Source organism: Nycticebus coucang, chromosome 15 (genome assembly GCF_027406575.1).
Source record: "Nycticebus coucang isolate mNycCou1 chromosome 15, mNycCou1.pri, whole genome shotgun sequence".
Lineage (NCBI taxonomy): Eukaryota > Metazoa > Chordata > Mammalia > Primates > Lorisidae > Nycticebus > Nycticebus coucang.
The window spans coordinates 14026459-14041162 of record NC_069794.1 but is presented as its reverse complement, the minus strand read 5'-3'; positions in this window follow the sequence as shown (position 1 = coordinate 14041162).

The window sequence follows — 14704 nt, the reverse complement described above, 5'->3', positions numbered from 1 at the left end:
CTATTCACATAATAATCTGTAACAAGGGCTACCATGTACTGAGTGTTTCTTATATGGATGTACCGTGTTAACCATCTTACAAACGTTATCTGATTTAATCCCACCAAGGGCAATACAATGAAGATACCGTTATCTCCATTTTCAGATGAGGTAATTCTGTTCAATGTTGCTTAGGTAAGAAATGAAAGGCCTGGTCTCCTGACTCAAGGTCTACACCCTTAACCGTTCTAATATGAAGCATTACAATTGAGGAAACACGCAGCCCTGACCTAACTGAGGCCTGGGAGCCCACACGTGGGCACTGGCCTCCCTTGTGCAGAGATGAGCACACTGTACTCATCCCTAGCTGAAGTCACATGTTTTCTTGGAAAAAAATATAAATAACTAAAATCGCCCTCCCTCCTAAGTATGTCAGTCTGCTCCAGGGCAAACTGCCTTCCTTGATAGTTTTCAGCCAATTGATTTGTCCAAAGTCAAAAAGATAAAGGCAACTTCTGGTCCACAGATAGTTTGCAATGTTTACGTTCATAAACCTTCCTTTGCCTTTGTTTAGTGACATTTGAATTATAGATGATTGCTCTCCCTAGCATACAAGTTTTCAGCTGGGCTTTTTAACTGAGTCGATTCATGTGAATTATTCTTTGACAGTTATTCTGGGAGGTCCCACTGAGCTCTGCTCACCAGAATGCGTTCACTGGAGCCTACAGAAGCACACGGCTTGTGCACACACCTCATCAGGACCCTGGAAGTCACACCTGGCCTTGTCCTGGTGCCTCTGGCGAGTGTCATTATGTGCCAGTTAAGCTCTTTAGCTCGGCAGCACTCACTATACTTCTTTGCCAAATCAGGTTCGTCTGTGACCATGATCATTTTGTTTGGGGGTTTGGGGGGCGCTGCTAGATGGGTCAGATAGTGACAATTCTCTGGGAATGTGACTTTGGGGGTGGGAGGCTCCACAGCAATTCTTCTGCCTCCAGAAACTGACAGACTGTTACTTATCACAGCTTCTGTGATTCCGAGATGTGGTTTTCAAGGCTACTGTAGAGTTACAGGAGAGGGGAGAATAGAGCAAATTAGAATGTCACAACATCATCCTTCTTATGAAGATTTGGCTGGTTTTCTTAAGTAAATGCTTCTTGGATTGCTGCAAGCCTTTGATTAATTTCCAGAGTTCTTAAAAAGTTAATTTTGACATTTTCCACCAGTATTCTCATTGCTTTTAGGGAAGAGTGAATTTTTGGAGATACTTACTCCATCATTCCAGAAGTGCTTTGACAACAAGGTTTAAATAAATTCTAAATTTGAACTCTTAATTTGACTAACCGTCTTTCCGCACAAGTACAACAGAAAACAGCACAAAACAAATTAGCAGAAATCAGTTATAAACTCCACTAGCGATGCCATATCTTGCCTGAGGAGATTTTCCATTATGCAAGTACGAAGATATTTCTAAACAGAGATTAGTAATGTTATTTTAAAAAGCAACTCTGGCTCCTACCTGCATGCTCTCTACTTAAGAATCCCTGGGTTCAGGGCCCTCCAAGAGCCTTCCCCACGTTAACCTGTCACAACTCATGATATGACTCATAAATACAGTGTACATATTGACAGGTATACAAATACTGATGTGAAGAGTGTTACCTATAAGCTTAAGTGGATCCCTTGTTCAAGACCAGCTGAGCAAGAGCAACACCCCGTCTCTATTTAAAAAAAAAAAAAGAAAGAAAAACCAGCCGGGCATTGGGGCAGGCGCCTGTAGTCCCCACTACTCAGGAGGCTGAGGCAAGAGGATCACTTGAGCCCAGGAGTTTGAGGTTGCTGTGAGCTGTGATACCTGCACTCTACCCAGGGTGACTGAGTGAGACTGTCTCAAAAAAAGAAGTAATAATAATACCTTTTTGAAACTATAGCATTAGAATAGCTCTCTCGACATTGGTATGATAAAGTAATTCACCTCTAATAGTGATTACACTTAGTTCTATAAACCAGTTTCTAAACTCAGATTACCGTTGTCAGGAAAGCTTTTTAATGTATGTTTGTACCTGTCATAGCACAAAAGCATTGCACGTAGTAAGTGCACAAGTTGCTTTTTTTGGTTTGTAATGCAACCCAGTAGAAAATCTGAAATGTGGTCAACCAGCCTTCTCATTTGCAGAACTGTGACTATGGTTGGAACAAGTCACAAATGAGTCAATTTTCCTTCCAGTATAAGTGGCTCATATACTCCCTAGAGAATGTTAAAAATTGCTTAGAAAGTGAGCAACGTGAATGACGTGAGTATTCAGGAAGTAGAAGACTGTTGCCAAGAAGGGATTCATGGAATCAGACTATTGAAGGGTATCTCAAGATACCTGCTAGTCTACTCATTCCCAAATCTAACTGGTCCTCAGTTTCACCTGGAGGGGGCACGGTCTTTTGTTGCTGATGCTAATACAGATTGTTGAGTCCTCCCCAGGAATTTAGGACCTGTGTGGACCCCAAAGTTTGCAGTCCATTGCAGGTGATCTCTGACAGCCACGTTGGGAGTCACTGGTCTGGTTTTCCTGCCGCTATTGCCTAACGTAGTTTCGACTCACCTAAGCGTGCTTTAGTGAAGTACGTGGTTAGGTGATGAACGAAACGCCCTATAACACATTTAAACATTTATCCCACTGTATTTACATTGACTATATGAATTACACGTGTAATAATCATTCACATGCGTGTAAATAAAAGGTATTTACAAATGTTTGCACAGAAGCAATATAGTACAGAGGTCAAGTTATGGTGTCTGGCTGCGTAGCTTCAAATCCCAGCTCTACAACTTCCTACGAATGTGACCTTGAACTGGTTTTCTTTTTTTAATGCTCTCTCTGTGCCTCATTTTCTTCTTCTACAAAATTATGGTAATCAGAGGATTCTTGTGGAGTTGCTGGAGAGCTCAAATGAATTAATAATTTTATGGCCCTAAATCATAGTCTGGCATTTAGTAATTATGCGGCAGATATTAACTGTTTATCAGTGGTTTTCAACCTGTGGGTCACAACCCCTTTGTAACAATGAAAATACATCCTGCATATCAGATATTTACATTACGATTCATAACAGTAGCAAAATTACAGTTATGAAGTAGCAATGAAGATAATTTTATAGTTGGGGGTCACCACAACATGAGGAACTGTATTAAAGGGTCGCAGCATTAGGAGGCATTAGGAAGGTTGAGAACCACTGGTTTATATCATCTTCACAAGGTATATTTCCATAGTTTCACAATGACGGAAATTGAAGTTTGGAGAGCTTAAATTGCTTCCCCCAGATCAGATGAAAAAATAGTGGAAACTCAGAACTAGATCTTCTGACTCCAGATTCCATGTGGTTCTGGCTTTTAAGTAGTTGTTATTTAACATCATAGAGTTGTCTATAACTATGATTTGTGCCAACATGATTTGTGACAAGAACTTACTAGACTAGAAAGGACTCTAGAAACAGGAAAAAGCAGAGACATATAAATCAACATGGAGAGAACTTGCTTCAAAAACAGCTATGAACCAGGTAGGGGAAGCTTTAAACATGAGTAGGTAACGTATGTAAAAAGCGTGGGTGTGAGCTGAATTAGGTAAGCGAGGTTATGATAAAAATAAGAGATCAGCTACACTTTTGCCAGCTCTACACATGAGGAGAATATCAAAGGGAAAATTGCTGCCATGTCACACTTAGAGCTTTTCAGGTACCTATTAGCTTCCCTTGGAGAAGATAAAGCCCACTCGGAACAATACTGTGGATTTCAGCTCAATGCAGAGATGAAATCGAACAGAAACCCCACTGGTGTTATTGGTCAGGTGGAAGTAGAAATTATAAGCCCTCATATTCTTTAATTCGACCTTGACAAAAGATTATAACTAAAGCCAGAAACTTCAGGCCTTAGTTATACTTTGATTTAAAAAAAAAATTAGAAGAACTAAGATTGGTGACGTGGGTCTTTGAGATGACAAGCTTTCAGCCAGCCAGTAGTCTCTTTAAACAGACAAGGAAAAGGTTAGCAAATATTTACACACCTGTTAGCATAAAACTGAAGTTAAATCTCTATTTATTCTGTATCTTGTTATCTTAAAGTTGAGTTTCTAAAATCTTTGTTGAGAATGGTGAAGAGTTTTCTTATACATTAGGAGGGTGTTTTTCGTAGTTGTAAGGAATACAGGGTGGCCATAAGGTTTGTGTGCAATTTTAAACTGTACATGAACTTGATGGCCACCCTGTATTTATTTATGTATAATTTAGAATCTAAATATTTGTTATGTGAAGCTCGGTGTATTAGAATTTTTGATGGAGAAAATTGTTTATTCTCTGCAAGTTCGTAGTTTATATCAAATTTATAATTATGATAATAACTATGATGGGAGTGGTACTTGATTTTACCTACCAGGTAAAATAATTTAGTAGGTCTTCCCTAATTTGGGTCTGTGTAAACTCTCTGAAACTTAGGAACAAGGCGTAAGGCAGTTGTAAAATGGTTTTTTACAAATAAAAATAAAGGGTCTCTAGCTGAGTAAAGATCTTGATGTTTATCAGGGAACTGCTTTCCGGGGACATTCATTTCCAGGCATTTCCATCCTGCTCCCATGCAGCCAGAACAAGTTGCTGAGACCACAGGAGCCTCCAGGCAGTGGTTCCCGACAATGGGCAGCCAGGAGTGATAGGCACTGACAGATTCTCCCATGGTGTTAGATCTATCTCAGCCACAACAGAGGGCAGCCTCTCTTCAGGTGACTCAGGGCAGGCTGAATGTGGCGTGAGGCAGGTCGCCATGTCACCATTTGGTCTGGAATGGACGTTGCCTACTATGCGTAGGAGGTGAGCGGGTATCACAACAGCTTATAAAGATCATTTGTTTCTTAGAACATGCAAGAACTTTCTTTCGTGAGGTCAAGTCTGTTCTATTCAGATGATTCTATTTCAAAACCATCACCAGATGAAAGTGAAATCAAGAGTAAAATCACCTGTGGTGATATCTAATCCCTTGAAGTATATAGGAAAAAATTCTAGTGTTCAAAATTGTACTTCTATGTTAAATGGAATGGTGCAGAACTATATTCTTCATATCTTCTGTATTGTTCCGTGAAAACAGAACAAGGTTCTGGAAAAGTGTGAAGAGCCCAGCACTATTGTGTTTAATAAAATCGTATTTCTGTGGTCACATGATCATGTTTACTTATGCAGGGATTATGTCTAAAAAGATTCCCAGGTCATTGACAGCAGTGGCTGCCTGTGGGAAGGTTGCTGAATTGTGGGTTAACTCACTCAGCTCCCAGGCCACCCTCAATTTTAGGTTCAATCCCCACCCAAGAATTTATATTCCCTGACTCCTTTGCAGCTAGGTTCCTGAAAGTGAAGGTAGTTCACTACACTCATGGTGAGCACTCATGCACAATTTGGAGAACAGAAGGGAAGCTTCTCCCATGGGGTAAGATCTTCAACTCCCCAACTCCAGGGATAGCCTCTTGGCACCCCTTCTTCCAGCCCTTCCAGAGATTCTGTGAGCATCTCTTACAGAATCTTACATTCCTCTTACTAAATCTCTTCCTGCTGGAAATATCTACAGTGAACCCTCACCAACGCAGCTCAGGAACTGACTGAGATGAAGCAGGAAAGTACTCCACACTTCAGGGTTTTTTTTTTTTTTTAATGAATGATTTTTTTATTATGACATAATACAAATCGCGAAACTTATCATTTAACTATTTTTAAGTGTACGATTCAGTGGCATTTGGTTCAGTCACATTGTTGTGCAACCATCACCCTCATTCATCTCCCAAATGTTTTCCATCTTCCCAAACTGAAGCTCCATGGTCCTTAAACAACATATCCCTCCCCTAGCCCCTGTAACCACCATTCCACTTTCTATCCTTATGAATTTGCCTAGTCTAGGCATTACATACAAATAGAATCATATAATACTTGCCCTTTTGTGTCTAGCCGATTTCACCTACCATAGTGTCCTTAAAGTTCATCTACATTGTAGCAGGTATCAGAATCCCCTTCCTTTTTAAGGCTGAATAATATTCTGTTGCATGCATATATGCGTTTTCTTTATCCATTCCACCCTTCGTGGACACTTGAGTTGCCTCTACTTCTTGGCTATTATGAATAATGCTGTGCTATGAACATGGGTGTGCAAATATCTTTTGAAGACCCTGCTTTCAATTCTTTGGGTATACCCAAAAGTGGAGCTGCTGGGTCATACAGTAATTCTACTTTTAATTTTTTGAGAAGCCACTACAATGTTTTCCTTCATACCATATTGTTTTATGCTGTCTGAATTACTGTATGTAAATCCTATTTAAAAAGACTAATAAAAGGTATAAAGCATGCTCAAATACAATAAGAGAGCATGTCGTAAAGGATGAATAAAATGATTCATAGGTTTTCTTCTGTGACATTTAAGTGTTGGGAAGGAACCCCTTGTCCCCAGCCGCCAGGCTCCTCCCTCTTAGGCTGCTCAGGGCTATTCCTACTCTCTTCTGAAACGTAGTCTAATTGTCATTGCACCTGCGTCCACCACTGAAGCCCAAACAAATGTCAAGTTTGGGCTCCCTGGTTGAAAAGCAGAATAATTAAAGAATAAAATTTGCCCCAAAGGAATAACTTTTCAAAATTTGAAGATGTCACAGTTTTGAATATTATTTCAAGCGTGACAAGTTTGATAATTCTTATTAATGTTGCCTAAATCATACTCGTACGGTTGTTTATTGTATGTTGACTTCTTAAAGTTTTTGGAGGAGAATTAACCCTTGAAGAGTTAGAGGGAAATTCCTATTTTTCCATTAGAGGGAAATTCCTCCTCACTTCCAGGGGATGTGGTGGGTCCAGGAATTCTTGTTTTCTGTTGTCTTCCTCCTTTTCTCCTCTAAAGTTTCCTTTGATCTTATACTCTCAAAATTCTGGTTCCCCATTGGTCAATAATTGTCACCTTTTATGCAAAGGGGACTAGACTTTTGTACACATAGCCAGCCAATCAGAGGAACGTTTTTGCTTCCCTGGGATAAACAGATCAATTATAGTCCATCAGTGGCTCCTTTCAGTATTATAGAGTTGCATCTGTTTATTAACTCTTTTAGAGCTCCATCTGTAATCACCCAGGATAAATTTGGAAGAGTCAAAAATATGTATCAAGTTTTGCTGGGTATTATTGATATATCGCTCTAAAAGCTTGACTTCACCTAAGTACCTTTGATTCCAAGTAACTGTAAATGTATTCTGATCATGAGGTGGGCCATGATAAAAGATGAAAAGGAATTTCAAAACTGCAAGATAAATATTTTGGAAGGCAGTAGCAACCCGATCAGCTGTCTGCCGTGGGCTGCATCATAATGGGAATGGTATTTCCCTCAAAAACACCTGCTGCTCTCTGCTCACCTCTGCACTTGCCAGGCAATCTCTGGTCCCAGAACCTCAGTGCCCGGAAATGAGTATCCAGGCTGGATGCCTGAGCTATGTCAGAGACACGAGAAAACCTGTGTAAATACATCAGCCAATTTATCATCATAAATTATTAATTTGGCATTCTGAATTATATATCGTTAGTCTTTTCTGAATTTGGTTAGCACCAGCCTGACCAACTGTGGGACATGAAAAAAATGGTGCTTTTATTTTTTTATTTTATTTTTTTTGTAGAGACAGAGTCTCGCTTTATGGCCCTCGGTAGAGTGCCAGGATGTCACATGGCTCACAGCAACCTCCAGCTCTTGGGCTTCCGCAATTCTCCTGCCTCAGCCTCCCATGATTCTCCTGCCTCAGCCTCCCGAGCAGCTGGGACTACAGGCGCCCGCCACAACGCCCGGCTATTTTTTTGTTGCGGTTTGGCCGGGGCTGGGTTTGAACCCGCCACCCTCGGCATATGGGGCTGGCGCCCTACTCACTGAGCCACAGGCGCTGCCCCGGTGCTTTTAAGTATATAAAATGGTGAGCAGATACTAGCTTCTGATAAATTACTAGGGATGCGTGAAGTGCAGCCAAACCTCTCCTAGCAAACAGCCCACCTCTCAGAGACAGCCCTGTCTCTCCCTGAGCTTATTTCAAAATACAGCAATTGTGTCACCTTGTCTCTCCTTTAGAAACATCCCAACATTGCCTTACAAAAGGACTGCTCTAAGTTCCTTTAAAATGGAAGAAAAAAAGAAAAACGATTTCTTGGACTTTCTTTTATCCTCCAACATTGTCACACAAAGTCATAGGTGACCCTGTCTAAACTCTACAAGAAACGGCTTCTTCTGAAAAACTGAGCAGTTTATAATAGTTGAATCACATTTCTCATTCTTCTTTCTGGTTTCTAGATCTCTTTCCAAGACACATTCTACAAAGCAAAATAAAAGAGAAAAGATATACAGTGCTGATTAAGTTGTCAACCCTAAAAGACATTAACTTCAAAAAAAAAAAAAGCCAACAACAGCAAACTATTGTTACCATGAAGTTTTGTGGATAGTCTTAAAAGTAGAGGCAGTGTTTGGCCAGGCTGTGACCCCACCTGCCAAATACTGTAATAGTCATAAGAATTATCAAACTTGTCATGTCTAAAATAATCTATGACATCTTCAAACTTCAAAAAGTTATTCCTTTGGGGAAAGTTTATTCTTTCATTATTCTGTTTTTCAAAGTCAACAGATTTTACATAACACAGGATGAATCTGATTGGTTAGCTGAAAGTAAAAGGAAACGCCCCCCTCACTCCCCTACCCTCTACTTATTAATTTGTGACTTATGAACAGAAAATGATTCTAATATGAATATTTGTTAAATTCTTTGCCAAGCACCAAATATCTTAAAAGACCCCCTACTGGAGGCATGTGAGAGAGAAGGCATCGCAAGGGTGGAGTTTTTATCATCAATACCCATGGCCGAAGTCTCTGCCTGCTATAAAGGCCCTTTATATCAGAAAAGAGACTGGCTTATCTTCCACTAGCAAAAATACCTGCAGTTTAGTTTTCCAGGATGGCATCCAGGGGGTATCATGATTTTCCAAAGATTGTCAGTCTTTTGCAGTTAGACTCAGGAGGTTGGGAATTTTTGATATGTCTTGGGAGTGACTGCAAAACCAGATCTTCAGAAAGAGCTGGACAGTCAGATTTCCAGGGAAGCCCTTCATAGGCTGGACATGGTTTGGGGGAGGGTTTGGATTTGGGCACTGCTCTGCTTCAAAGTCTGGTTTACTGCACTTAAAACATGGTCCCAAGGAAGATTTTGTTTTTTTGGAGTGCCATACAGAGTTTCAAGAAGTAACTGGTTTTGTCTAATGGGGTTTTGTCTAGTGGCAGAAGCCACTAACTGGAGCTCTGAGAGGTGCTGCCACACCTTGAAGGTCAGATCAGTGAGATGTCACTGGGGGGTCTGAGGGCCCTAGAGGAATTTTTGGAGTTCTGCCATTTTTTTCTATCACCTGCTGTGGAGGGTGGGTGGGGGATGGTGGAGAGAGAGAGGGATGTGGTGGAATTCTGCTGGTAGGAAATCTGCGGGTAGGAATTCTGCAATTCTGCTGGTAGCAAAGAGGTTGAGGGAGGAGGGGCTGTGGAGGGGCAGAAGGGGAAGGTTGTCTCCGGGTGGAAAAAAGGCAATGGAGATTTGGATGAGAGGGTTCACAAGGATGGGTGGGGGGAGCCTGTTGGACCCTTGCAAGGAAAATCTGAGAGCGTTCACAAGATGAACACAGAGAAAGAATGTTTCAGAGGAGGAGAAAAGCCTGGTTGTAGGGAATTCTGACCATTTGCCTAATTTCTGACAGTAATTACTGAGATCAGTAAGGATTGAGAGGTCAAATGTGCCATTTTCAGGCCATCGAGGACCATTGTCTGGTCTGTACGTAGGCCAGGCGGGATTACAGAAAAAGATGAGGCATTTAGGTTTAAGGTGAAGATAGAGCTTTACAGGCTTGAGGTGAGTTAAAAGGCAGCTTATTAAAGGTGAAGAAGAGGAATCCGTGACTTAGCAGTACCCACATGGAAAACTGGAGGTAGAAAATAAATGAGATTAAAGCAAAGATATATAAAGAGAACTTTTGAGGAGGAAAAGGAGGGACGAAATGGCCAAGGCTGCAGCCAGAGAGGACCTGGCCTCTGAGTGTGGCCACCAGCTGGAAAAAGCGATGGAGACCCCTGGGAGGGCACTGGACAGGCGAGCCTGGCTTGTGGAAGGGGGAACCCCCTACTGCCTAGCCAATTCACATTTTTATTTAAATTTGGTAAATGTGCTGGTTTAGAGAAATAAGTAGTAATAAGCATTTGAATTCTATTAAAGCTGCTAAAAAATAAAAATGTTATTAAAGAAAGCTAGTTTCAATGTATCATCAGAACCTAATTATTTCAAAAGAAAGAATCTGACCCAGTGGTGTAGTTAGACCATTTTTAAGAATAGCCCCAGATTCCTTGTTAATTGAAAACTGGAGATTTTTTTTTTCTGCACCTGCCTTCAGGGAAAATTGCATTGTATTCATTTCTATGTAGGGAAAAGCAAACAAATGTCTAGTTTGGGCTTCCTGGTTGAAAAGCAGAATAATGAAAGAATAAAATGTGCCCCAAAGGAATAACTTCTCAAAATTTGAAGATGTCACAGATAGTTTTTCATATTATTTCAAATGTGACAAGTTTGATAATTCTTATTAGTGTCGCCTAAATTCTGCTAGCCTGATTGCTTGTTGTTTGTTGACTTTTTTTTTTTTTTTTTATTGTTGGGGATTCGTTGAGGGTACAATAAGCCAGGTTACACTGATTGCATTTGTTAGGTAAAATCCCTCTTGCAATCTTGTCTTGCCCCCAGTTCTCAACCTGGGGGTTGTGACCCACAAGAACTGTATTAAGGGGCCAGGGCCTTAGGAAGGTTGAGAACCACTGTCTTCAAGTCTTTGGAAGAGATTTAATTAACCCTTGAAGAGCTAAGGTATTTTCAATTCCAGGGAAATTCTTCCACACTTTCAGGGTATTCTGGAGGGTCTAAGAATTCTTGATTCAAATCTGGCTTTCAGATCACTACAAAGGAATGTTTGTCACAATAGGAGGGTAGGATGTATTTAACTTAACACTTTGTTTCCTTGGTTCTAACTCTTAAGGATTTAGCCCTGGCTGGGCACAGGGACTGCATTACCTCCGTAATCCCAGCACCTTGAGAGGCTGAGGCAAGAGGATTGCTTGGGTCCAGGAGTTTGAGACCAGCCTGGCAAACATTGCAAGACCCTATCTCTACAAAAAATAAAAAAAATTGGGCGGCGCCTGTGGCTCAGTCGGTAAGGCGCCGGCCCCATATACCGAGGGTGGCGGGTTCAAACCCGGCCCCGGCTGAACTGCAAACCAAAAAAATAGCTGGGTGTTGTGGCGGGCGCCTGTAGTCCCAGCTACTCGGCTGGCTGAGGCAAGAGAATCACTTCAGCCCAGGAGTTGGAGGTTGCTGTGAGCTGTGTGATGCCATGGCACTCTACCGAGGGTGATAAAGTGAGACTCTGTCTCTACAAAAAAAAAAAAAATTAGCCAGACTGGGGCCATGCTCCGGTAGTTCCAGCTACTTGGGAGGCTGAGGCAGGAGGATCCCTTAAACCTAGGAGTTCAAGGCTACAGTGAGCTATGATTATACCACAGCATTCCAGCCTGAGCTAAGGAGCATTGTATGATGTACAGGTGTGGCTACTAAAAGGCTCAACCCTGTGGGGCCTGTCTCTAAAAGATTTTTTTTCTTTTAAAAAGATGTTTAGCCCTATGGAACATGGCCTTCACTCGGGCCCTGCCCCACTAAGCAGGAGTGACCTGAGCAAAGGTATAAATGAGAGTCTGAGCCAGGTTTGTCCCCAGCCGCTGGCTCCTACAGCCATCTTCTCTGTGCTCACCTGAATTTTTTCTCTTCTGAAACACATTCAGTGTTTAAGTTTTCTAGGGTGGCCATAACAAAGTACCACAAATTAGGTGGCTTAAGCAAAGGAAATCTATTTTCTCTCCTTTCTAGAAGCCAGAAATCTGAAATCAAGGTGTCTACAGGGCTGGCTCCTTCTGGAGGTTCTGAGGGAGAGTCTGTGCGATGCCCCCATCCTAGCTGCTAGGAGTTTGCTGGCAGTCTGTGGCATTCCTCGCTTCTAGACACATCGCACTCATCAGTGCCTCTGTCTGCCCAGGGGTTCTTCCTGTAAATGTGTCTGTGTCGGCTGTCCTCTTATAAGAACAGGTCATGTTGGATTAGGGCCCAGCTACTCCAGCGTGATTGTGTCTTAACTTGGTTATTTCCAAATAAGGTCACATTCACTTGTACTGGGGGTAGGACTTGAACAAGCTCTCTGGGAATACACTTCAACCCATAGTACACGTCTCACTTCAGCCCAATTTAATGTTTTGCTGAATGACCCGGTCATCCCTTTACACATCAGAATAGGCATTCCACTGTGGACACAGTGTGTCTTAGGAGACACTCTTCATTGGTGGGGGCTGAATTGGCCCCACGGGGTTGTGCCTTTTACAGGTTCCACATGCACATCACACAATTCTCCTCGGGGCTGTAAGGCTTGGGGACTCTGGACCCGTGCAGTTTGTACACTAGGGTCATCTCAGGCTTCTGCTGAGTAGTTGTCTGTTTTTCTGGCTCCACTTTCTATCTTGTCATTGTGTAATATAATGAAGAGAGAATAAACTCACAGCCTGACCCTTGGGCTTAACTCCTGGTTCTGATAATAAACAGATGTGTGGACTTGGGCCACATATATTCTAGTGCTTCTCAAGCTGCAGCTAGCAGAATCACCTCAGGGAACTGACAAAACAGGCCACTTTCCCCGCCTTTCCAAAAGTCTTGGATTTAGTAGGCTCAGGCTGGGCTTTCAGATATCAACATTTTAAACCTGTTCTCAGCTGATTTGCTTTTGAGTTCTTTGTAGATTCTGGTTATCTGCCCTTTATCAGATTCATAGCACACAAATACTTTCTCCCATTCTGTAGATCGGCCGTCTGCTCTACTGATTGTGCCCTTGGCTGTGCTGAAGCTTTTTAATTTGATTAGGTCTCATTTATTTTTGTCATTGCTGTGATTGCTTTGGGGTCTTCTTTATAAATTCTTTGCCTAGGCCAATATCTGTAAGAGTTTTTCCAACGTTTTCTTACAGAATTATTTTAGTTTCATGCCTTAGGTTTAAGTCTGTTATTCATCATGGATTAATTTTTGTGAGTGGTGAGAAATGCAATTCTGTTTTGGCCTTTCACATGTGGCTGTCCAGTGCTCTTGGCATCATTTATTGAATAGGGATTCTTTACCCCACAGTATGTTTTTGTCTGCTTTGTCATGGCTCAGATGGCGCTATGAAGATAGTTTCATATCTAGGTTCTCTATTCTGATCCATAAATCTATGGCTCTGTGTTTGTGCAAGTACCATGCTGTTTTGGTTACTATAGCCTTGTAGTATAGCTTGAAGTTTGGTAAAGTGATGTCTTCCAATTTGTTCTTATTATGTACAGTTATATTAGCTATTGGGGGCCTTTTCTGGTTCCATACAAAGCACAAAACTATTTTTTCTAGGTCTGCAAAAAATAAAGTTTGCATTTTAATGGGGATCACCTTGAATCTGTAAATCACTTTGGGTAATTTAGACATTTTAACAGTGTTGTTTCTGCCAATCCATCAGCATGATATGTCTTTCCATCTGTTTATATTCTCTGCAATTTCTTTCCTCAGTATTTTGTAGTTCTCCCTAAAGAGGTCTTTCACCTCCTTAGTTAAATATATTCATGGGTATTTTATTTTCTTGTTGCTATTATGAAAGATGTTGCATCTTTGATATGATTTTTAGCTAGACTTTTGTTAATGTATATGAAAGTGAGTGATTTGTATACCTTGATTTTGTAGCTGAGACTTCGCTAAATTTATTTATCAATGCCAAGAGTCTCTTGGTTGAATATTTGGGGATTTCTAGATATAAGATCATATGATTAGCAAAGAGCAATAATTTGATCTCTTCTTTCCACATTTAGATACCTTTGATTTCCTTCTACTGTCTGATTGCTCTGGCTAGGACTTCTGGCACTATGTTGAGTAGAAGTGGTGATACTGGGCAACTTTGTCAGGTTCCAGATCTAAGCAGGAATGGTTTCAATTTTTCCCCATTCAGCATGATGTTGGCTATGTGTTTGTCGTATATGGCTTTTATAATTTTGAAGTACGTCCCATCTATCTCTATTTTGTTAAGTATTCTTATCAAGGGTGCTGAATTTTGTGAAATGCTTTTTCTGCATCCGCTGAGAGGATCACATGGTCTCTGTTTTTGCTTCTATTTGTGTGGTCAATCACATTTATAGATTTGCATATATTTAACCATCCTTGCATTTCTGGGATAAAGCTCACTTGGTCATGGTGAATTATTTTTTTGATGTGCAGCTGAATTTGGTTTGCTAAGATTTTATTGAGATTGTTTGCATCTATAGTCATAAAGGACATTAGTCTATAGTTTTCTTTTTTTGTTATGTCCTTTCCTGGCTTTGATATGAAGGTGATATTAGCTTCACAGAATGAGTTGGGGAGAATTCCTTCTTTCTCAATCTTATGAATAATTTCTGCAGTATAGGCACAAGTTCTTTGTAGGTTTGGTAAAATTGGGTGTGAAATCATTTGTCCTAGGACTTTGTTATTGTTGTTGTTGTTGAAAGATTTTTTATTATTGCTTCAATTTCAGTTCTTGATATTGGTTTGTTCAGGAGTTCTATTTTTTTTCCTGATTGAG